This window comes from Tursiops truncatus, chromosome 2, assembly GCF_011762595.2.
Source record: "Tursiops truncatus isolate mTurTru1 chromosome 2, mTurTru1.mat.Y, whole genome shotgun sequence".
NCBI classification, from domain to species: Eukaryota; Metazoa; Chordata; class Mammalia; order Artiodactyla; family Delphinidae; genus Tursiops; species Tursiops truncatus.
In genome coordinates, this window is record NC_047035.1 from 106,403,074 (window position 1) to 106,429,747 (window position 26,674).

A 26,674-nucleotide genomic window follows, 5' to 3' on the forward strand; every position below is an offset into this window, starting at 1 on the left:
AGCTAAGATCCTGCAAGCTGAGCAGCAAGGCCTAAATAAACTAGTAAATAAATAAATAACAAATTTCGGAGGATACAGAGAAATTAGAACCCTTGGACATTGTTGGTGAGAATGTAAAATGGTGCAGTCACTGTAAAACAGGTGGTGGTTCCTCCAAAAATAAAAAGTAGGATTACCATATGATCCAGCAATTCCATTCCTAGGTACATATCCCAAAGGACTGAAAGCAGGTATTCATACAAAAACTTGTATCTCAACATTCATAGGAGCACTATTCACAATAACCAAAAGGTAGAAACCACCAAAAATGTCCATCAACTGATGAATGAATAAACAAATGTGGTATATCCATACAATGGAATATCATCCAGCCATAAAAAGAAATGCTGATACATGCTACAACATGGATGGGCCTAGAAAATGTTATGCTAAGTGAAAGAAGCAGACACAAAAGGTCACATATTATATGATTCCATTTGTATGAAATACCCAAAATAGGTAAATCCATAGAGATAGAAAGCAGATTAGTGTTTACCAGGAGCTGTGGAGAGAGAGGAACGGGGAGTAACTGCTTAACAGGTTTGGGATTTTTCATTTGGGGATGATGAAATGTTTTGAAACTAGATAAAGGTTATGGCTGCACAATACTGTCAATGTAGCAAATGCCACCAAATTGTGCGCTTTAAAGTGGCTGATTTTATATTATGTCAATTTTATCTCAATGAATAAGAGGGCGATAGAACAGAACTGATAACATCTTATGAAAACAATTACCCAAACATGTTATTTTACTATTTACTGCTTCCCAACTAAAACAAAATAGCACTTAAATAGTTCTTAAACTGTCTTAAGATGTTCCTGACCTTTTTCTAAATCACAATATCTCTCTAGAGAGGGAAGAGTGGTATTACAGAAAGCTTCTCAGGCATAATTGACTTAAAGACTTATCTACTCTAAAATCTAAAGGATATTTTTAAAAAGATGGATGAGGTTTTAAACTCACTCACCATGAGCAAAAAGGCCAAACAAAACTCAGAAACTCAGCTATCCCAAGTTACTTTAAACTTTTTACCTAAAGAGCACAATACAAAAATTTCCATTGATTACTTCTCACAGTCACTTTTACAATATAGTTTCAAATGGGCTAAATGACTTGCCCTGGTACCCACTGTAAGCACTACTTCCCTTCTGACAGTCACTTTCCCCTTGCTATCTGTCACCTAGGGCTGAAACTTTTGAGTCTTCCTTATCTCTTGGTTTCTAGTTACTATGAGCTGTTTCTTCAAGAGACTTCTGAGGTAGAAGTACTTAGCTTGACATCTGTGTCTCCCACTTATCAACAGTGTGAAAGCTGGAGGTAACCTTTCTTTGCCTCACTTCCTGTCCGTATAATGGGAATAACAGCCACACCTCAGTGGCTTGCTGTGAGAATGAGATAATGTATACAAAGCATTTAGCAAACTCCCATGATATAAACACTAAACAAACTGCCATCACTATTATTACTGTTCTGTGTTTTCAATGATATTTCCCGAGAACAGACCCTCCCTGCTGCTAGATTATATCCACTAGATTATGTCTGCACCTCCTCAACTGGCTTCCTTCATTCCTCTTTCAGTAGTCCAAAGGATTCTGCACATCATAAACAGATTTACCTTGTACATACAAATACATCCTGTTACTCCCCAGCTTAAAAAACCTTCAATGGGTCTGTACTTATTACGACATCAAATCTAACATTCTCTGCCTTTCATTATCCTCTGTTAACAGCTGTTCTCAAACTTTAGCGTACATCAGAATCATCTGGATTGCTTGTTAAAAACACATTGTTAGAACCCACCCCCAGAGTTTCCAGTTCAGTAAGTCTGGAGCAGAGCCTCAGAATTTGCTTTGTAATAAACTTCCAGGTGATTCTGATGCTGTTGGTTGAGGAACCACACTTTGAGAAGTGAGAAGTACTGCTTAAAATATGACCCCCTTCTGCCTCCTTAATCTTAGTTCTTCCTACTCCCTAACCAGTACATACGACTTTCATTAGTTTCACAGGCTGTGCCCAATTCTCCCTCCCTGAGTTAACTTTGCTGCCCCAAAAGAGTTTCTTGCTTGCCCAAATCATAACCATCCTGTAAGCCTGCACATTACAATCATCTTGGGAAAGCTTTTAAAAACGATGGATGGGGGAATTCCCTGGCAGTCCAGTGGTCAGGACAAGGGCGCAGGTTCAGTCTCTGGCCAGGGAACTAAGATCCCACAAACTGTGGCACGCCACCCCTTCCCACCGCCCCCCAAACAAAACAAAACAAATAAAATTGTGGATGTCCCACACCTGAGATTCTGATTCAACTGATCCTGGGGACAAGTTGCCCCAAGTGATTCTAATAAGCAGGCAAAGTTGAGATCCACTACTTGACCTTCAATCTCCTTCTGACCAGAATTATGAACGCTCACTAAATTTTCTTCCCCCTAAATTCCTACAGTGTTACCAGATTATATCATGAAGTTTGCACTTAGTTACATATCAAACTGTTACTCTCTTTCATTTTAAATTCATTCTCACACTTGATCAATTATCACATCTTTAATTTCTATATTACTACAATACTAGTATGGTGATAATACACAGTAGGAACTCAGTGCTTACTTCCTCACTGACTGTGGATTCAAATTGGAATTCAAAGCTTTGAGTATTTCTACACTATACAATTCAGGAAACTATACTCCTTCTTTTATACTCTGCAACAAACTCATTTTGTTACTGAGTCATTTAACTCCTTCCTTCCCCAATAAATAAATTGGAAAAAAATACTAATGCATCAAAATGCTGTGGAGAATAATAAAATGATTAATAGAATCATAATGGCTTCAGAGTTGCTTCCTTAGAGCAAATAGCCTTTTCTAAATCCATTAAAGACTGTTTCAAAACAGTTAAAGAGAATCAAAGCACACATATTTAAAGATGCTGAAGCTCTGAATAGTTCTATGATTTGTTTTCTCAACAGATGTGCATCCTTCAAGCCCTGAATTCACCAGATGCATATTAAATTAATCTGTACTTTCAGTTCTATATAACACTCCACTCTAGTTTTATAAATATACCACCACATGAAGCAGAATTCCATAGTTCCTTTATGACATTAAATATTAACAGATTACCTCCACTGTGCAAAGAAAAAATACATTAAGATTCATTTTAGGGACTTCCCTGGTGGCGTAGTGGTTAAGAATCCACCTGCCAATGCAGGGAACGTGTGTTCAAGCCCTGGTCCGGGAAGATCCCACATGCCACGGAGCAACTAAGCCCGTGCGCCACAACTACTGAGCCCACGTGCCACAATTACTGAAGCCCATGCTCCTAGAGCCTGTGCTCTGCAACAAGAGAAGCCATCGCAATGAGAAGCACATGCACCGCAACAAAGAGTAGCCCCCACGCGCAGCTACGAAGAAGACCCAACGTAACCAAATACAAATAAATAAAATATAAATAAATTTATTTTTAAAAATTAACAGATTATCTCCACTGTGCAAAGAAAAAATACATTAAGATTCATTTTAGGGACTTCTCTGGTGGCACAGTGGTTAAGAATCTACCTGCCGGGCTTCCCTGGTGGCGCAGTGGTTGAGAGTCCACCTGCCAATGCAGGGGACACGGGTTCGTGCCCGGGTCCGGGAAGATCCCACATGCCACGAAGTGGCTAGGCCCGTGAGCCATGGCCGCTGAGCCTGCGCATCCGGAGCCTGTGCTCCACAACGGGAGAGGCCACAACAGTGAGAGGCCCGCGTACCACAAAAAAAAAAAAAAGAATCTACTTGCCAATGCAGGGGACACGGGTTTGATCCCTGGTGTGGGAAAATCCCACATGCCACGGAGCAACTAAGCCTGTGTGCCACAACTACTGAACCCGTGTGCCACAACTACTGAAGCCCACATGCCTAGAGCCTGTGTTCCACGCCAAGAGAAGCCACCACAATGAGAAGCCCATGCACGGCAAGGAAGAGTAGCCCCCGCAACTACAGAAAGCCCATGTGCAGCAATGACGACCCAACGCAGCCAAAAATAAATAAATTTTTTAAAAAAGATTCATTTTAATACAGCCAAATATGTGCTTGCTAAATATAGGCTATAATATCTTCATTATTTTTGAATTGGCTGATTTCTATCTAGAATGTGAAAAATAACAAATTTGCTCTTAACTAAAGATCCAGTGACACCTGGTATTTAAAGAAATACTAACTCAACACTTCAGAAATTAACCAGGATTTCAACTAAATACCTGAATTCTAATACTGTAGAAGTTTAATTGTCTACTTAAATTTCCCGGAAATTTTATGTCTTATACAATCATTATTTCTTCATTAACTAAAGAGAACAAATTAGTGTATTATATATGTCAGGAGACCTGGGTTCCAGTGTGACTCATTAGCTATACAATCTAGATCAAGTCTCTTAGTCTCTCTGCACTTAAGTAGTCTCAGCTGTAAAATGAAAAAGTCTAACTAGACCATTTCCATGTTTTCTTTTACTTTATGATTCCATAATCTATGAAACTCAAGAAACATAAGCATTAACCAAATGGATCCCATTAAAGACAAAGCGAGCTTACGTATTGATTGACTTGGAGAGCAGCTATCTTTGGAAAACCTAAGTGCTTTCACACAAACACATCATTCCTCATGTCTGTTTTTATTTAACTAGGTGAAAAAGCAAACAAAATCCATCAAACATGGAGTTATTAAACAATTTTTGCATCATGCTAAAGATGACTGGAATATTTGGATGTCACAATACCAATTAAGTTAACATGTTTAGAAAACAGAAGGTGTCCTAGAAATCCAGACAGGACAATTTTAAAGCCAACTGAAAGAGGATTCTAACAATTACTACTCAGGCTATGTGATAAACAGTGCCTCAGGACAGCATTTTATTGCTTTTAAAACAGATACTTCCACTCTGAATCCAAATTGGAAATATCAGGCAACTACAGCAGTACCCATGATATCTCTTCCTACTCAAACGTTGCCAGCTCAAGTTTCTGGATGGCCTTCAACAAATGTAACAGGAAGAAGCAAATACTGGAGATGGCAGCCAAGAAATCTGTATAGCTGAAACCTGCACAACTATAAAATGTAAGTGGCAAAGGATCTTAACTTTAGTAACAGTTCAGAAATCCTGAATTTAGATCTCCTATCAAGCCCCTTTACCACCTGCAACTGTCATGTGAACAGTACCACATTTAGCTCACACTTCCTAATGCCCAATTACATATCTCAAAGAATTAAAGCACCTGCCAATTAACACCTAATGACGTAGTATCAATCTTTTTGAAAGGGAAACTTGAGACTCTGAATAATGCTTCCAATTACATCTCATAGTTAGAAAAATCTCTTTTCAAAACTACCCCCAGGAATTATTTCATACATTAATTTTCTAAAAAAGAAAAAAATACTCAAGGGTTGGGGTGTGAGGGAGGGATAAATTGGCAGAGCACAGAGGACTTTTAGGGCATTGAAAATACTCTGTAACGGGCCAATATCACCGATGAACATAGATGCAAAAATCCTCAACAAAATACTAGCAAACAGAATCCAACAGCACATTAAGAGGATCATACACCATGATCAGGTGGGGTTTATTCCAGGAATGCAAGGATTCTTCAATATACGCAAATCAATCAACATGATACACCATATTAACAAATTGAAGGAGAAAAACCATATGGTCATCTCAATAGATGCAGAGAAAGCTTTTGACAAAATTCAACACCCATTTATGATAAAAACCCTGCAGAAAGTAGGCATAGAGGGAACTTTCCTCAACATAATAAAGGCCATATATGAAAAACCCACAGCCAACATCATCCTCAATGGTGAAAAACTGAAAGCATTTCCACTAAGATCAGGAACAAGACAAGGTTGCCCACTCTCACCACTCTTATTCAACATAGTTTTGGAAGTTTTAGCCACAGCAGTCAGAGAAGAAAAGGAAATAAAAGGAATCCAAATCAGAAAAGAAGAAGTAAAGTTGTCACTGTTTGCAGATGACATGATACTATACATAGAGAATCCTAAAGATGCTACCAGAAAACTACTAGAGCTAATCAATGAATTTGGTAAAGTAGCAGGATACAAAATTAATGCACAGAAATCTCTGGCATTCCTATACACTAATGATGAAAAATCTGAAAGTGAAATCAAGAAAACACTCCCATTTACCATTGCAACAAAAAGAATAAAATATCTAGGAATAAACCTACCTAAGGAGACAAAAGACCTGTATGCAGAAAATTATAAGACACTGATGAAAGAAATTAAAGATGATACAAATAGATGGAGAGATATACCTTGTTCTCGGATTGGAAGAATCAACACTGTGAAAATGACTCTACTACCCAAAGCAATCTACAGATTCAATGCAATCCCTATCAAACTACCACTGGCATTTTTCACAGAACTAGAATAAAAAATTTCACAATTTGTATGGAAACACAAAAGACTCCGAATAGCCAAAGCAATCTTGAGAACGAACAATGGAGCTGGAAGAATCAGGCTTCCTGACTTCAGGCTATACTACAAAGCTATAGTAATCAAGACAGTATGGTACTGGCACAAAAACAAAAATATAGATCAATGGAACAGGATAGAAAGCCCACCTTCATGAAGAACCTAGGGGTAAGACAGGAATAAAGACACAGACCTACTAGAGAATGGACTTGAGGATATGGGGAGGGGGAAGGGTAAGCTGTGACAAAGTGAGAGAGTGGCATGGACATATATACACTACCAAACGTAAAATAGATAGCTAGTGGGAAGCAGCCGCATAGCACAGGGAGATCAACTCGGTGCTTTGTGACCACCTAGAGGGGTGGAATAGGGAGGGTGGGAGGGAGGGAGACCCAAGAAGGAAGAGATATGGGAACATATGTATATGTATAACTGATTCACTTTGTTATAAAGCAGAAACTAACACACCATTGTAAAGCAATTATACTCCAATAAAGATGCAAAAAAAAAAAAAAAGAAAATACTCTCTATATTAAAAGGATGAATAATTGTTACTGTACATTTTTCCAAACCCATAGTAAGTACAGAACAAAGAATGAACCCTAAATTAAACTACGGACTTTGGGAAATTATGATTTGTCCATGTAGGTTCATCAATTATAACAAATGTACCACTTGGGTAGGGGATATTGATAATGGGGGAGGCTATGCATGTGTGGGAACACATATGGGAAATCTCTGTACCTTACTCTTAGTTTTACTGTGAATCTAAAACTGCTCTAAAAAGTAAAGTCGTTTAAAAAATACCATATTAACATTTTTAGAATAGAAAACATCTTAATAACTGGACAGGGACTTCCCTGGTGGTGCAGTGGTTAAGAATCCCCTTTGGCAGGGGACACGGGTTTGATCCCTGGTCTGGGAAGATCCCACATACCGTGGAGTAACTAAGCCCATGCACCACAACTACTGAGCCTGTGCTCAAGAGCTCGTGAGCTGCAACTAGTGACCCCACAGGCCTAGAGCCCATGCTCAGCAACAGGAGAAGCCACCGCAATGAGAAGCCCACGCACTGCAACAATGAGTAGCCCCCCCTCACCACAACGAGAAAGCCCATGCGCAGCAACAAAGACACAATGCAGCCAAAAATTAATAATAAATAAATAAAATTAAAAGAAAAACAGAACAACTGGACATCCTTGTGCAATAATATGAATATAGACACAGTCCTTAAACCTTCTACAAAAACTCAAATGGATCTTACAACTCAGTGTAAAATGCAAAACTATATAAACTCTCAAAGATAGCATAGGAGAAAATCTATGTGCCCTTGGGTTTGGCAATGAGTTTATAGATACAACACCAAAAGCATGCTCAATGAAAGAAAAACTTGTAAAGCTGTACTTTATTAAAACTAAAAACTTTCATACTATTAAAGACACTGCTAAGAGAATAAAAAGACAAGCCACAGATTGGAAAAAAATATTTGCCAAAAATATAACTGATAAAGGATTCCTATCCAAAATATACAATGAACACTTAAAACCCAACAATAAGAAACAATTTAACAATGGGCAAAAAGATCTGAAAAGGCATCTCACCAAAGAATATACATAGATGGCAAACAAGCATATAAAAAGGCAGTTCAGGGGCTTCCCTGGTGGCGCAGTGGTTGAGAATCCTTCTGCTGATGCAGGGGACACGGGTTCGTGCCCTGGTCCTGGAGGATCCCACATGCTGCGGAGCGGCTAGGCCTGTGAGCCATGGCCGCTGAGCCTGCGCGTCCGGAGCCTGTGCTCCGCGATGGGAGAGGCCACAACAGTGAGAGGCCCACATACCGCGAAAAAAAAAAAAAAAAAAGGCAGTTCAACACTGTATGTCATTAGGAAATTACAAATTAAAACACCTATTAGAAAGGCTCAAGTACAAAAAACTGACGATATCAAATTCTAGCAAGTACTCAGAGCAACAGGAACACTCATTCATTGGTGATGGGAATGCGTATTGGCATAACAACTCTGAAAGACAGTTTCACAGTTTCCTACAAAATTAAGCATAGTCTTATCATACAACCCAGCAATCACACTTGTTCTTTACCCAAAGGAGCTGAAAGCTTACGTACACACAAAACCCTGCACATGCCACCCCCCCAAAAAAATGGAAGCAACTAAGATGTCCTTCTATATTTGAAGGGATAAACAAACTGTTACATCCATATAATACAAAATTATTCAGCAATAAACGGACAGAAGCTAGGAGACTGGTTCAAGATGGCGGAGTAGAAGGACATGCACTCACTCCCTCTTGAGAGAACACCGGAGTCACAACTAACTGCTGAACAATCATCGACAGGAAGACACTGGAACTCACCAAAAAAAGATACTCCACATCCAAAGACAAAGGAGAAGCCGTAATGAGATGATAGGAGGGGCACAATCACAATAAAATCAAATTCCATAACTACTGGGTGGGAGACTCACAAACTGGAGAACACTTATACCACAGAAGTCCACAGAAGTCCACTGGAGTGAAGGTTTTGAGCCCCACGTCTGGCTTCCCAACCTGGGGTTCCAGCAACGGGAGGAGGAATTCCTAGAGAATCAGACTTTGAAGGCTAGTGGGATTTGACTGCAGGATTTTGACAGGACTGGGGAAAACATAGGTTCCACTCTTGTAGGGCACACACAAAGAAGTGTGTGCAGCGGGACCGAGGGGAAGGAGCAGTGACCCCACAGAAGACTGAACCAGACCTACCTGCTAGTATTGGAGGCAGAGGCAGGCGGTGGCTGTGGCTCACCATGGGGACAAGGACACTGGCAGCAGAAGTTCTGGGAAGTACTCCTTGGTGTGAGCCCTCCTAGAGTCCACCATTAGCCACACCAAAGAGCCAGGTAAGCTCCAGTGTTGGGTCGCCTCAGGCCAAACAACCAACAGGGAGGGAACCCAGCCTCACCCATCAGCAGACAAGCAGATGAAAGTTTTACTGAGCTCTGCCCTCCAGAGCAACACCCAGTTCTACCCACCAGTCCCTCCCAACAGGAAGCTTGCACAAGCCTCACAGATAGCCTCATCCACCAGAGAGTAGACAGCAGAAGCAAAAGGAACTACAATTCTGCAGCCTGTGGAAGGAAAATCCCATTCACAGAAAGATACACAAGATGAAAAGGCAGAGGACTTTGTATCAGATGAAGGAACAAGATAAAACCCAAGAAAAACAACTAAATGAAGTGCAGATAGGCAACCTTCCAGAAAAAGAATTCAGAATAACTATAGTGAAGATGATGCAGGACCTCGGGAAAACGAATGGAGGAAAAGATCGAGAAGATGCAAGAAACGTTTAACAAACACCTAGAAGAATTAAAGAATAAACACCTAGAAGAATTAAAGAACAAAGAGAGATGAACAATGCAATCACTGAAAAGAAAAATACTCTAGAAGGAATCAACAGCAGAATAACTGAGGCAGAAGAACGGATAAGTGACCTGGAAGATAGAATGGTGGAATTCACTGCTGCTGGAACAGAATAAAGAAAAAAGAATGAAAAGAAATGAAGACAGCCTAAGAGACCTCTGGGACAACATTAAACGCAACAACACTCGCATTATAAGTGTCCCAGAAGGAGAAGAGAGAGAGAAAGGACCTGAGAAATACCTGAAGAGATTATAGTTGAAAACTTCCCTAACATGGGAAAGGAAATAGCCACCCAAGTCCAGGAAGCACAGAGAGTCCCAGGCAGGAGAAACCCAAGGAGAAACACACTGAGACACATAGTGATCAAACTAACAAAAATTAAAGACAAAGAAAAATTACTGAAAGCAACAAAGGAAAAACGACAAATAACATAAGGGAACTCCCATAAGGTTAACAGCTGATTTCTCAGCAAAAACTCTACAAGCCAGAAGGGAGTGGCACGATATATTTAAAGTGATGAATGGGAAGAACCTACAACCAACATTACTCTACCCAGCAAGGATCTCATTCAGATTCGAGGGAGAAATCAGAAGCTTTACAGACAAGCAAAAGCTAAGAGAATTCAGCACCACCAAACCAGCTCTACAACAAATGCTAAAGGAACTTCTCTAAGTGGGAAACACAAGTGAAGGAAAAGACCTACAATAACAAACCCATAACAATTAAGAAAATGGTACTAGGAACATACATATCGATAATTACCTTAAATGTGAATGGATTAAATGCTCCAACCAAAAGACACAGGCTCGCTGAATGGATACAAAAACAAGACCCATATATATGCTGTCTACAAGAGACCCACTTCAGACCTAGGGACACATACAGACTGAAAGCGAGGGGATGGAAACAGATATTCCATGCAAAAGGAAATCAAAAGAAAGCTGGAGTAGCAATACTCATATCAGATAAAATAGACTTTAAAATAAAGACTGCTACAAGAGATGAGGAGGGAGACTACATAATGATCAAGTCATCAATCCAAGAAGAAGATATAACAATTATAAATATATATGCACCCAACACAGGAGCACCTCAACATATAAGTCAACTGCTAACAGCTATAAAAGAGAAAATCAACAGTCACACAATAATAGTGGGGGACCTTAACACCTCACTTACACCAATGGACAAATCATCCAAACAGAAAATAAGGAAACACAAGCTTTAAATGACACGATAGACCAGACAGATTTAACTGGTATTTATTGGACATTCCATCCAAAAACAGCAGATTACACTTTCTTCTCAAGTGCACATGGAACATTCTCCAGGATAGATCACATCTTGGATCACAAACCAGGCCTTGGTAAATTTAAGAAAATTGGAATCATATTAAGCATCTTTTCTGACCACAGCGCTATGAGATTAGAAATCAATTACAGGGAAAAAAACATAAAAAACACAAACACATGGAGACTAAACAATATGTTACTAAATAACCAAGACATCACTGAATAAATCAAAGAGCAAATCAGAAAATACCTAGAGACAAATTACAATGAAAACACAATGATCCAAAACCTATGGGATGCAGCAAAAGCAGTTCTAAGAGGTAAGTTTATAGCAATACAAGCCTACCTCAAGAAACAAGAAAAATCTCAAATCCTAAAGGAACTAGAGAAAGAAGAAACAAAACCCAAAATTAGTAGAAGGAAAGAAATCACAAAAATCAGAGCAAAATAAATGAAATAGAAACAAAGAAAACAATAGCAAAGATAAATAAAACTAAAAGCTGGTTCTTTGAGAAGATAAAAAAAAATTGATAAAACTTTAGCCAGAGTCATCAAGAAAAAGAGGGAGAGGACTCAAATCAATAAAATTAGAAATGAAAAAGAAGTCACAACGGACACCACAGAAATACAAAGCACCCTAAGAGACTACTACAAGCAACTCTATGCCAATAAAATGGACAACCTGGAAGAAATGGACAAATTCATAGAAAGGTATAAACTTCCAAGTCTGAACGAGGAAGAAATAGAAAATATGAACAGACCAATCACAAGTAATGAAATTGAAACTGTGATTAAAAATCTTCCAACAAACCAAAGTCCAGGACCAGATGTCTTCACAGGTGAATTCTATCAAACAGTTAGAGAAGAGCTAACACCCATCCTTCTCAAAGTCTTCCAAAAAATTGTAGAGGAAGGAACACTCCTAAACTCATTCTATGAGGCCACCATCACCCTGGTACCAAAACCAGACAAAGATACTACAAAAAAAGAAAATTACAGACCAATATCACTGATGAATATAGATGCAAAAATCCTCAACAAAATACTAGCAAGGGCTTCCCTGGTGGCGCAGTGGTTGAGAGTCCGCCTGACGATGCAGGGGACACGGGATCATGCACCGGTCCGGAAAGATCCCACATGCCACAGAGTGGCTGGGCCCATGAGCCATGGCCGCTGAGCCTGCGCGTCCGGAGCCTGTGCTCCGCGACGGGAGAGGCCACAACAGTGAGAGGCCTGCGTACCGCCAAAAAAAAAAAAGAAAAAAAATACTAGCAAACAGAATCCAACAACACATTAAAAGGATCATACAGCATGATCAAGTGGATTTATCCCAGGGATGCAAGGATTCTTCAGTATACGCAAATCAATCAATGTGATACACCATATTAACAAATTGAAGGAGAAAAACCATATGATCATATCAGTAGATGCAGAAAAGGCTTTTGACAAAATTCAACACCCATTTATGATAAAAACTCTCCAGAAAGTGGGCATAGAGGGAACCTACCTCAAAATAATAAAGGCCATACATGACAAGTCCACAGCAAACATCATTCTCAATGGTGAAAAACTGAAAGCATTTCCTCTAAGACCAGGACCAAGACAAGGATGTCAACTCTCGCCACTATTATTCAACAGTTTTGGAAGTCCTAGCCACGACAATCAGAGATGAAAAAGAAATAAAAGGAATACAAATTGGAAAAGAAAAAGTAAAACTGTCACTGTTTGCAGATGACATGATACTATACATAGAGAATCCTAAAGATGCCACCAGAAAATTACTACAGCTAATCAATGAATTTGGTAAAGTTGCAGAAAACAAAATTAATGCACAGAAATCTCTGGCATTCCTATATACTAACAACGAAGGATCAGAAAGAGAAATTAAGCAAACAATCCTATTCACCACTGCAACAAAAAGAATAAAATACCTAGGAATAAACCTACCTAAGGAGGTAAAAGACCTGTACTCAGAAAACTATAAGACACTGATGAAAGAAATCAAAGATGACACAAACAGATGGAGAAATATACCATGTTTTTGGATTGGAAGAATCAATATTGTGAAAATGACTATACTACCCAAAGCAATCTACAGATTCAATGCAACCCCTATCGAACTACCAGTGGCATTTTTGCAGAACTAGAATAAAAAATCTTAAAATCTGTATGGAGAAACAAAAGACTCCGAATAGCCAAAGCAGTCTTGAGGGAAAAAAATGGAGCTGGAGGAATCAGACTCCCTGACTTCAGACTATACTACAAAGCTATAGTAAACAAGACAATATGGTACTGGCACAAAAACAGAAATACAGATCAATGGAACAGGATAGAAAGCCCAGAGATAAACCCATGCACCTATGGTAAACTAATCTATGACAAAGGAGGCAAGGATATACAATGGAGAAAAGACAGTCTCTTCAATAAGCAGTGCTGGGAAAAATGGACAGCTATATGTAAAAGAATGAAATTAGAACACGCCCTAACACCATACACAAAAATAAACTCAAAATGGATTAGAGACCTAAATGTAAGACTGGACACTATAAAACTCTTAGAGTAAAACATAGGAAGAACACTCTTTGACACAAATCACAGCAAGATCTTTTTTGACCCACCTCCTAGAGTAATGGAAGTAAAAACAAAAATAAACAAATGGGACCTAATGAAACTTAAAAGCTTTTGCAAAGCAAAGGAAACTACAAACAAGATGAAAAGACAACCCTCAGAATGGGAGAAAATATTTGCAAACAAATCAACAGACACAGGTTTAATCTCCAAAATATATAAACAGCTCATGCAGCTCAATATTAAAAAAACAAACAACCCAATCCAAAAATGGGCAGAAGACCTAAATAGACATTTTTCCAAAGAAGACATATAGATGGAGAGGAAGCACATGAAAAGCTGCTCAATATTAGAGAAATGCAAATCAAAACTACAATGAGGGGCTTCCCTGGTGGCGCAGTGGTGGGCTTCCCTGGTGGCGCAGTGGTTGAGAGTCCGCCTGCCGATGCAGGGGACGTGGGTTCGTGCCCCGGTCCGGGAAGATCCCACATGCCGCGGAGCGGCTGGGCCCGTGAGCCATGGCCGATGAGCCTGTGCGTCTGGAGCCTGTGCTCCACAACGGGAGAGGCCACAACAGTGAGAGGCCAGCGTACGGCAAAAAAAAAAAAAAAAAAACTACAATGAGGTATCACCTCACACCAGTTAGAATGGGCATCATCAGAAAATCTACAAACAACAAATTCTGGAGAGGGTGTGGAGAAAAGGTAACCCTCTTGCACTGTTGGTGGGACTGTAAATTGATACAGCACTATGGAGAACAGTATGGAGGTTCCTTAAAAAACTAAAATTAGAATTACCATATGACCCAGCAATCCCACTACTGGGCATATACCCAGAGAAAAACATAATTCAAAGAGACACATGCACTCCAATGTTTACTGTAGCACTATTTACAATAGCCAGGTCATGGAAGCAACCTAAATGCCCATCGACAGACGAATGGATAAAGAAGATGTGGTACATATATACAATGGAATATTACTCAGCCATAAAAAGGAATGAAATTGGGTCATTTGTAGAGACGTGGATGAATCTAGAGACTGTCATAGAGTGAAGTAAGTCAGAAAGATAAAAACAAATATCGTTTATTAATGTGTATATGTGGAACCTAGAAAAATGGTACAGATGAACTGGTTTGAAGGACAGAAATAGAAACACAGATGTAGAGAACAAACGTATGGACACCAACGGGGGAAAGTGGCGGGGGGAGGGGGAGGTGGTGGTATGAATTGGGAGACTGGGATTGACATATATACACTAATATGTATAAAGTAAATAACTAATAAGAACCTACTGTATAAAAAATAAACAAAATTCAAAAATTCAAAAAAAAGGATAGGAGCTATCAAGCCACAATAAGACATGGAGGAACCTTAAATGCATATTACTAAGTAAAAGAAACCAATCTTTAACAAAGCTACAGGGACTTCCCTGGTGGCGCAGTGGAATCCGCCTGCCAACGCAAGGGACACGGGTTCGATCCCTGGTCCAGAAAGATCCCACATGCCACAGAGCAACTAAGCCCGCGTGCCGCAACCACTGAAGCCCGAGCGCTGCAACAAGAGAAGCCAGTGCAATAAGAAGCCCGCGCGTCGCAACAAAGACCCAACGTAGCCAAAAACAAACAAACAAACAAAAAACCTACATACAGACTTCCCTGGTGGCACAGTGGTTAAGAATCTGCCTGTCAACGCAGGGGACATGGGTTCGAGGCCTGGTCCATGAAGATCCCACATGCCGCAGAGCAACTAACTAAGCCCGTGTGCCACAACTACTGAGCCTGTGCTCTAGAGCCTGCGAGCCACAGCTGCTAAACCCACGTGCCACAACTACTGAAGCCTGTGCCTGGAGCCCATGCTCTGCCACAAGAGAAGCCACTGCAATGAGAAGCCCACACACCACAACAAAGAGTAGTCCCCGCTCTCCGCAACTAGAGAAATGTGCAGCAATGAAAATCCAACACAGCCAAAAATTAATTAATTAATTATTTTTTAAAAAGCTACATACTATATGATTCCAATTGTATGAAATTTTGGAAAAGGCAAACTATAGAGACAGTAAAAAGGTCAGTGTTTGTCGGGAATTCTGGAGGAAAAAGAGGAGGGATGAATAGGTAAAATGGGATTTTTTTTCCGGTGGTAAAACTATTCTGTATGAAGCTGTAATGGTGGGTACATGTTATTATACATTTGTTATAACCCACAGAACCGACCAACACAAAGCGTGAACCTAATGAAAACTATGGATAATAATAATGTATCAATATTGGTTCATTAATCGTAACTAACATAGCACACTAATGCAAGATGTTAATAATGGGGGAGGGACCTCCCTGGTGGCGCAGTGGTTAAGAATCCGCCTGCCAATGCAGGAGACACGGGTTCGAGCCCTGGTCCACAAGATCCCACATGCTGCAGAGCAACTAACCCATGTGCCACGACTACTGAGCCTGCGCTCTAGAGGCCGCGAGCCACAACTACTGAGCCCATATGCCACAGCTACTAAAGCCCACGCACTCTAGGGCCTGTGCTCCACAAGAAGAGAAGCCACCGCAGGGAGAAGCCTGCGCACCACAACGAAGAGTAGCCCCCACTGGCCACAACTACAGAAAGCCCACACACAGCAATGAAGACACAACCCAGCCAAAAACAAATAAATAAATGTTTTTTAAAAATGGGAGAAAATGGGGGGGGAACTGGTTGGGAATTAAGTGGGTATGAAGAGAGATAAAACTCTCTACCTGCTCAATTTTTTTGTAAATCTAAAACTGTTCAAAAAAATAGTCTTAATTTTTTTTAAAAAAGTTGGGCACCCACAATCTCAAAGAGTACCTATTGCTACTTTAAACTACAGAAATCCTAGCAAAGTTGAAAAGAAAAACTAATAAAATCAAATTTGAATAAGCATTTAAATAAATTTAAATGAAAAGAAATTAACTTTTTCTTTTTTTTTTGGCCACGCGGTGCGGTTTGCAGGATATTCCCCAACCAGAGATCAAACCCGGGCCGCCACAGTGAAAGCATGAAAGTGCCAAGTCCTAACCACTGGATTGCCAGGGAATTCCTGAAAAGAAATTAACTTTAATCTCCTTGCCTTTTTATTGGCTTGGTCATATCTCTGCTCACTAGCACATACATCAGAGAGTGACCTCTAGGAAAGAGAGAAGAAATCCAGCTGGGAAACTGCTTCACCACAGTTATGGTTAGCAATTTAGCCTGAAAAACTGAAATTTGGTAATCATCATGGACACTCAAGCGCGCGCGCACACACACGCACACACACACACACAACTTAAAACATTTTCACATCATTCACTGATGCCAACAGACAATTTAAAGTGTATTTATAAATCTATCAAGATGGATGTAAGGTGTGATACTCTCATTCAGAAGCCCAAAAGTCCTCAATGCCTCTTCTTCTAGTTTAAAGAATTAGAAAGTGAAAACTACAGAAACCAATGTGGTCCAATGCTGTTGTTTCTTAGAAAATTTATGTGACATTTTGATGGAGACACCAAACTGTAGCATTTTGATAGGCTTACCCAGCACCCAGAGGTGTTACACCAAGTTCTCTTTGACAGCCAGGGCAATGGCTACCTGTTCACTCAGCTTCTCTGGCCAAGACAAAATCCAAGAGAATTCCCCTTTCCCCAATATGTCTATGCCTCCATAATGATGGGTGAGCAATTAATGAAGAACAATTCCCATCCCTGACACCCCAGCCCCTGCCATAACTACACTGCCTACTTGGAGCTTCTGGGTGAGGAACAGACTACAAGGGCAGTTTATCTGTTTTCCCACATCACCAGAACATTCCTATTGCAGACACAGCATGGCTCTCTTCTATCCAAAAGACTCTCTCTTCAGATAACTTCTGGGATATCATACCACTTTTACTTTATAGTTTTTCAAAGATGCCTGGGTCTTTCTGGTCCATGCTAAGTGCCCGACTACTGTAACTTGAACTAGACACATTCTTTTCCAGCTCAGTAAATCCAAAAGCTTGTGCTCAGGAGTATTAAAGATTCAAACTGAAAAGTGACAAGTATGTACCCTATGAACTGTATGGTATCACTTAGATGAAAACTATAGCAATTGGCATAAGGTAAGGCAAAACTCACTACTCAAAGAATAAGTTTAAGTGGATTCATCAGTAAATAAAAAAAAACAACAACAGAAACTTCTCTTCTGGTTGTAATATCAGAGGAAAAAAAGGATTTATTCTATATCTCCATAATCCATTTTTTTAGCAACTTCTACCAATAAGTGGACTGTGGTAAGCACTAATGACAAGAATGGTTTATTAAGCAAATGACGACAAAGATGTATGAAGCTATCTCATGTTCAGATAGTCTGAAATAACAATTACTTTTAACCAATGTCTGTGATCCTTCTGTGTAATTCAATATAAAATGCAAGTTCTTTTAGTAACAGGTTCACCGGTATAGCTGAAATTATATAACCTAAATCTACTGAGGGTTTTTATGTAAAAAAAAAAAAATCTGATAAATTCAAAGCCACAAAACATGAAGGGGTGAGGGAACAGGAATCTGAAGCAGATGGCATCTCTCTAATTTTTTTTCCCCGAGTCCATCTTGAACACAGTCCCAATAATGTCAAAATCCAATTTAGCTCTCCAAATAAGTAACCTACAAAACATAAAATGCTAATTCTGAAGTAAATTCATTCTTTTTTCTTTTTCTTCCCAGCTTCTCAAAGTTTCTATATTAGGCAGAAATGAGCAGAGACAAGTTAGATGTTCAATAGAGAAAAACTATCGTTCCACAAATTCTTAAGTTCTTTCATGAAAATCTACTTCCACTTATTTGAAGCCATTGAAGCAGTTTCTATCAAGATTGGTGGTAATAAAATCTGTCTGTGATATCAGCCTTTTTTTCTGGATACAATGATTATTTATCTTTATTAGAGAGCAAATCATAGTCCAAAAAGAAATAAGCTCTAAAATAGAAACAAGCTCTGGAAGAATACTCATTTGGTTTGAGGAAAGCACTGCCTGGTATTTTTTAAACATTTCCACAGTAACTCACTCCTGATTTGGCAGCACCAATAAAGTTAACTGTACTTTGTTCATTATATATTCTAGTATGGTATACAAACCTTCCCAATCTTTCCTAAAGTTTTCTGAGACCATCCAAGACACAGACATTAAAGGAAGGTTTAGTCATTTTGAGATTTCCTGACCAGCAAATTCCATAACTGACAATTGCAAAGATCTGTGGAATGGCCACATACTTTGTTTAAGTGGAAAAGGTCACTGAGAAAAGCATTATCTGTAACAGTCTCTATTATTGCCCACATTTTAAATATACCTTTTTCCAGCTAGTATCCTAACTCTTATACCAAAATGAATTATTTATTAAAGTGTTATGAGAAGATAGGGAAAAAAATGGGAACTTCTCATGGCTTTACCAAAGCAAGATAATATCATCTCAACTTTAAGATTCAAAAGATACTGAAAAATAATGATCCAGGAAAACGCAGTTAAATGCTTACATATACACTAAAGACTTTACAGTGTACAGAAAAGCCACTTAGAACGTTGAATAACCTTACAAAACATGTAGTAAAAACATAATTAGATACCTTATTAATAATCTTAAACATATTCATCCATTCAATTTGACCAATATTTATTTGGTGCCTATTATGTAGCTGCAGTGGTGGATAAAATTTAAAATAGTATTTCTACCTCAAGAAGCATGAAACATAGCTGGACAGTTTTATTTTATTTTTTATTTTTTTGCGGTACGCGGGCCTCTCACTGTTGTGGCCTCTCCCGTTGCGGAGCACAGGCTCCGGACGCGCAGGCTCAGCGGCCATGGCTCATGGGCCCAGCCACTCCGCGGCATGTGGGATCTTCCCGGACCGGGGCACGAACCCGTGTCCCCTGCATCGGCAGGCAGACTCCCAACCACTGCGCCACCAGGGAAGCCCTAAAGGAAGTTATTTGATTTTTATCTTTTGAGTATAAAGTACATTAAAAAATTAATAATTAAAAATTACTGGGAATTTCCTGGCTGTCCAGTAGTTAAGACTTGGCACTTTCACTGCGGAGGCCCGGGTTCGATCCCTGGTCAGGGAACTAAGATCCCTAAAGCCATGCAGTGTGGCCCCCCGCAAAAAAAAGAAAAAAAAATTACTAACTTCAAGTTACATCAAAAAGCAAACTACAAAAAAAAATAAAGCAAACTACATTAGCTGAAAATCTGGCATATAATAGATTACAAATAACTATATTGTTTTAAATCTACAAAACAAATGAATATAAAGACTTCAATGATGTGGGCTTCCCCCGTGGCGCAGTGGTTAGGAATCTGCCTGCCAATGCAGGGGACACGGGTTCGATCACTGTTCCGGGAAGATCCCACATGCTGTGGATCAACTAAGCCCGTGCACCACAACTAGTGAGCCCACGTGCCGCAACTACTGAAGCCCGCATGCCTGGAGCCCGTGCTCCACAAGAGAAGCCACCTCAATGAGAAGCCCACGCACGGCAACCTAGAGTAGCTCCCACTCGCTGCAACTAGAGAAAGCCTGCGCACAGCAACGAAGAGCCAATGCAGCCATAAATTAATTAATTAATTAATTAATTTTATTTTTTTAAAAAGTGGGGCTTCCCTGGTGGCGCAGTGGTTGAGAGTCCGCCTGCCGATGCAGGGGACGCGGGTTCGTGCCCCGGTGCGGGAGGATCCCACATGCCGCGGAGCGGCTGGGCCCGTGGGCCATGGCCGCTGGGCCTGCGTGTCCGGAGCCTGTGCTCCGCGGCGGGAGAGGCCACAGCAGTGAGAGGCCCACGTACCACAAAAAAAAAAAAAAAAAAAAAAAAAAGTGATTAGCCTGGTACCTGACCAAAAAAAAAAAAGACTTTATATTTCTGAGATATATTTCCATATTATCATCACAAATGATTTAAAGGCAGAAATTCATTCCATTTGCATTTATTTTATAGAATATTATACATATAAAAATTCTGTAAGTTTTGCTAATAGTTTAAATCTAATTAAGATGAGTCATGCTACTTGTGATTTTATTCTTAAAATTATAACTACTTTCTTCTATTTTATGCCCCAATTTTAATTCTCTCCAGACATGTGATGTTAATTAAGATTTATATACATTACTTTTTAAATTTTTTTCTTACCAATCCATACTACACACATCACAAATCTGAGAAAAACCTTTGAAACATTATTGGTCATTTCAGTTAATGCATATATTCTGCTTTATTTTTAAGAGTTTTAAGAAACTACTGATAACTGAATTTCATGCTAGTTATGATCAATTTCTAGAGGCTACTGAAAGTCCTGTTGTATATATATGTTTTGGAATATTATCCAGTTCTGTTCCTATCTCAAACCTCATTCCACAAAACTGGGCTACCCTGACTGCATAAGATTAGAAGTATTAATAATTCATCTTTCAACTGGAAGGTGCTTCCATTTAAAGTGGACTGTTATTTAGATACATTACCCCCCTCTTACAATACTGATTAGAATTTTAACTCGTGTTACTTATGAAAAAACTGAATCTCTGGTAGGTTCCATGACTTGCCCAAGGCCAACAACTAGCCAGTGGCAGTCCGAGTTCAATCCCAGATTTACCTAACCTCAAAACCAATACTTCCACTTGACCACAATTATCTCCTTAAAAGATTATGAGGCAGGCTCAAAAGCAGGGAATCTTGTCTCTCTGAAGGTTCACGCAACTATTCTGAGGCATTGATAAACACACAGTACCTACAATTCAGTCACTGATTGAAATATAAATGAAGAGGATCTGTGTGCTTCATTTAAACTAGGTCAAGCTCACTGGCAGGTAAGAAAGATGTTGGAAAAGGCTTGCCTCAACACGTCTTGCCTAGACCTCTGTATCTTTACGGTTCCCCCAGTCTATTTTCTAAAAACACGCATATCTACCAAATAAGGCTATGCCAGACCAGCTTACAGTTTGCTGGTTTCCAGAACTGCACTTTTCTAAAATAATTTAGACCAAACTTAATATTGAGCTGGGAGACTTGGTTGAATATGTCAATCTGGCACTTTCCGAACATTCGAAGTATCATTTGGGGCCACAAGCCCAGTTCCACCCTCTTTCTTTTACGCTGTGATGCCTACCCACTTGGGGAGGGGGCTACCGCCCCTGTGGGACACTGGGGCAAGAGAGCAGTTAAGGAAGAAGTGGGGGAAGCGCACGGAAGTTGGGAGGAGGGAGGTCTCCTTACCCACTCTTCTGCCCTAGCTCTGCCAAGGGCGGCTCCCCACGGTGCCCAGCCGACTCACAATCCCCGAAGCCGGGCTCTGTCCCAGAGGGGTGGGCAGAAAAAGCAGGCAATGGAAGTATGGGATTGCCCCATCCACCCCGCCGGGGTCCATGCTCTCCTTCTGGACCTAGAGGATGCTCCCTCTTTCAGAGCTAAACCTCCAGGTGGCAAACTCCCCGTCCACACCGCCCGAAGTCTTCTGCATCTGAGGGGGCGCCTCCTCCGCAACCTCGACACGGCCACCCGAAACTCTCCGCCAGCCGTCATCCCCAGCCCTTTCCTTCCACCCCCGCAACCCGCCAGGGGCACACACGCCGGCCTGCGCCCCACCCAGGATCTCCGCGCTCCCCTCCCCGAGCCGGAGAAGGGGCCCCCACCACCCCCCAGATACACACACACATCCTCAAGCTCCAGCCTCCCGGACCCCGTCGAAGCCGGAGAGAGTACCTGGCAGTGCTTCGGGGTACAGACGGGGCGGGCGCAGCCCCCTCCCGGAGGCGCCGAGCGCTTCTCTACCCACCCGCAGCTTTGGCTTCTCGCGTTCCCAGGAACGGGAGGGAGGAGAGGCGCGGGAGGGGAGGGGGAAGACGAGGAGCCGAGGGGTCGCAGAAGCCGAACCGGAACCTCTAGCGCTGGCCCCACCCTCGGCCCGGCGCAGAGCACCCTGGCGCTCCCTATAGGACAAACTTAAAGCAGGCAGTGAGAAATAGACACCACCACTTCCGGGTCATCCCCGCTACCGTCCCTCCTTAGCAACCGCGTGGGGTTGCTAAGCGGAAGTGCCTTCAAAGACAACCACCCCCATTACTTATGGGACTAACAGGAGGTAGCTGGGAGCGTGTACTCCTCTTTGGCAACACACTCTTAGCTTCTGCTCCTGGTCTTGGGCTGGGCACGGGCTTCGCTGCCAAAGTCACGAAGCCAATCCTGCTTTCCCCTTCACTTGTACTCCCCCCAGCCACTATTTACTCCTGTTCCCTCCCGCCTTGAATCCCGGGCGGACCTATTGGCTCCTGTTAAGGCTCTCTCAGGTCCCTCGTGGGAGTTACTTTCTGGCGGTTTAGCAAGCATCTCCCTCTTGTGGATTTTCAGTTGTGTTTCTACTGAGCTTTTAAAGTCTCCTCCAATGTTATGAAACCTTTTTCATGCACTTCGTTCTCCTGTGATAGCCCCTGAAACCGAATGGTGAGAAAGTTTTGTCTTCACCCATCTCTTTTGTAAGGATTGCACATGCTTGTGTATGATGTGGAAATAATTAATCCTTAAAAAACAATGAGAAAAGGCCAAAGGAAGCCGGTGATCAAGCTTGGGAAGGAGGAAGACATTTAATCCTCCACTCAGAATAAACTTTCAATCCTATACTGTGGACAAGAAAAGTTAATAAGAGACCTAATTTATTCTTGTGTTGGGGTGATCTGAGCTTGAAAAATACTGGGAAAACCACTGCTCGGAGCAAAAGCCAGCAACATAATTAATCCTCTTTCTAGAAAAATGACCTATATTATTATGGCAGTTAAATATTCAGAGAAATGTAGTTAGGCATTCAGAGGAAAATGAGTAAAAATCTTGGCTTAACTTTCCTATCTTGAATAGGTCTGCTTAAAAGCAATAAAGCTTAATAGTAGCTCCTGAATTTGTTCTCTAGTCCATGGCAGTGAATGTCTTTGCAACTGCTGGCTATTGGTCATAATAATTTGGTCATGATAATTTTACTGGTCATGATAACCTCTTAGTCACCGATATTGGACTGTTGTCCACCTAGCTGGGGCAGAGGAAATGACTTTTGGTAACGTCAAAGAGATAGCAGGTCTGTTGGTTTCCTGTACATGTGACACAGCATTAAATTGATTCACCAAGAGAGTCAGTTCAGCAAAACCTTTAGGAAATCACTTCAGGTTCAAATGTCACTAGTAGATTGTTAAAGAAGTCTAAAACATTTCCACCCTTGCCATGGAAATGCATACATGTGGGAGTATACACACACAAAATTCAAATGGAATCTGAGCACATCCAGTCATTAATTGTGCTTTAAAAAAAACCTGGCTGTACTTGACAAGTGATAAATCTGTTACCATGACAAAACAGAGCTTGGTATTTCAATTGGCAACAAGTTTAAATATTTAAAAATTTTGAATTAGAAAAGTAAATAAAATTATGAGCCCAATGAGCAACAACTTATCTAAAACTTTGCTGGGGCTTGCCTGGAGGCCAGTGGTTAAGAATCCACCTGCCAAGGAAGGGACACAGGTTCAAGCCCTGGTCCAGGAAGGTCCCACATGCCACAGAGCAACAAAGCCCATGCACCACAACTACTGAGCCTGTGCTCTAGAGCCTGCAAGCCACAACTACTGAGCCCGCATGCCACAACTACTGAAGCCCACGTGCCTAGAGCCCGTGCTCCACAACAAGAGAAGCCACTGCAGTGAGAAGCCCATGCACCGCAACGAGTAACCCCTGCTCGCAGCTACTAAAGAAAGCCCACGGGCAGCAACGAAGACCCAACACAGCCAAAAATAAATAAATAAATAAATTTATAAAAAATAAATAAAACTATGGTGGACCTAGATGTCTTTAAAAAATTAAAAACATGAATACAGTAAATCTTTTCTATAGAAAGAAATGTTTTATTGGGTACAAATAGTTAAGATCAAATGTGGTAGTTTAAGCCAATACAAAAATGCAAATTCCTATGCATCATTCATTTTTCCTGTTGTCTGAAGAAATATGACTTATAATAGCACATAACAGCATTTATTTAGATCCTCTCTTCCTACAGTTTTTAAAAAATTATTACTGAGTCACTTTTGTATAGGTGTATGAATACCTGGCTTAACTCCTAAATGATCACGACGTGTATAATTCCATCACTTTTAACATACTCATTACTTGGAGACCTCTAAAGATGTATAGCACAGGTATATACATTTTATTGTACACTGAAAACATATACATTTTATTGTAAGTAAATCAACCTAAAATGTTGATAAATGTTTAAAAATTCAAATAAATAAATATAGCACAATCCACACCTAAAACTAGCTATGTGCGTTTAACTACGCTTTTAGGATTTTGTGAGCAGTATCACAGGAATCCATATTCTTTTTTTAAAATTATTACCCAAATCAACCTTTTATTTTATTTTTTTAATTTTATCTATTTATTTATTTTGGCCACACCACTCGACATGTGGGATCTTAGTTCCCCGACCAGGGATCAAACCAGCGCCCCCTGCCTTGGAAGTGTGAAGTCTTAACCACTGGACCGCTAGGGAAGTCCCCAGGAATCCATATTCTTTTTTTGTTTGTTTGTTCGTTTTTTGATTTTTTTAATTTATTTTTATTTTTGGCTGCATTGGGTCTTTGTTGCTGCGCACGGGCTTCCTCTAGTTGCAGCGAGAGGGGGCTGCTCTTCGTTGCGGTGCGTGGGCTTCTCATTGCGGTGGCTTCTCTTTGTTGCGAAGCACGGGCTCTCGGCACGCGGGCTTCAGTATTTGTGGCACTCGGGCTCCGTAGTTGCGGCTTGCGGGCTCTAGAGCATAGGCTCAGTAGTTGTGGCGCACGGGCTTAGTTGCTCCGCGGCATGTAGGATCCTCCCTGACCAGGGCTCAAACCTGAGTCCCCTGCATTGGCAGGCGGATTCTTTACCACTGGCCACCAGGGAAGTCCCCAATCAATATTCTTAATATGAACCATAATTAAGACAGTGCTCTCAAATCTACGGTAGATCTCAAATAGCCTTCAAGGTCAATATAGTACCTTCATCCTTCAAATCAATATAGGACCTCTAGCCTTTTTTCTCAATCTCTTGAAAGCTTTTTGTCATTTTTAAATTGTCCCTTGTAATCATTTAAGAAAGAATTAGGTTGTATAACGTTTATTTTTGGGAAACCCAATACTCTCTTAATAATTATTACTTAAAAATTCAAATATTCTTAGAGTTCCATTGGCATCTCCAAATACAAAAGACAAAACAGACAAACATAAAAGATACCAAAATCAATGAATACTTGGGATCAGTTAGAAGAAATATAGCCAGATTTACTTTTTATCTGCCTAAGCAATATGCCACACACAAGGCATGGCCTCTTGTACAAGGGACTTAGAGAAACTCACTTAGGATACATGTGACATAAACAACATAATGTTTAGCCTTAGGAAGAGAAGGCTAAAGATGTAACAGCTATCTTTAAATAATTGAAGGTTGTTATGTGGAAGGAGTAACTTGTTCTATGTTATTTCAAGGACAGAACCAAGAAGAGGAGGAGGGGAGTTAAGAAAAAAATCAAATTTTTAACTTGTAGCACTTTCGATTGTCGTTGCCAGCTAATAAAATACTCCATCTAATGAAAAGCTATAGCTGGCTTGGGTTGAACAACTTCTAACACTCCTCCCAGTTTTGATTCAGTGACAATCTTTCCCACCTCCATAGGCTATCCTCAAAGGTAAAAGGAACCATTTTAACAATGTTGGTTGGACCAAGGTCCAGCTGAATCTTCAGTTTTTCCAAAAGTGAGTTAGCGTGAAGAATTCTAAGTACAGTGAGATTTATAAGCAGTGTATATATACATATGGGAAAAGTTCAGTTAGTTTAGGCTTTATTTTCTGCTTTTTAGAAAAATGACAAGT

The 26,674-nt window shown here is 40.5% G+C and overlaps 1 protein-coding gene across 13 annotated transcripts in view; it reads right to left on the reverse strand.

Moving 5' to 3' along the window:
• CSNK1G1 (casein kinase 1 gamma 1) overlaps positions 1-26,674 on the reverse strand; it is a 157,946-nt gene that overhangs the window by 130,660 nt on the left and 612 nt on the right. For 8 of the 13 annotated variants that reach the window (XR_002179007.3, XM_073799762.1, XM_073799775.1 and 5 more), the window contains exon 1: positions 22,497-22,634. The exons of 1 other annotated variant lie outside the window; for it this stretch is intronic. The gene's annotated coding sequence lies outside the window, so the exon portion shown is untranslated. Of the gene's footprint in view, positions 1-22,010; positions 22,087-22,496; positions 22,690-26,674 lie in introns of those variants that run through there. 4 more of the 13 variants (XM_019948060.3, XM_073799789.1, XM_073799761.1 and 1 more) reach the window with 4 other exon arrangements.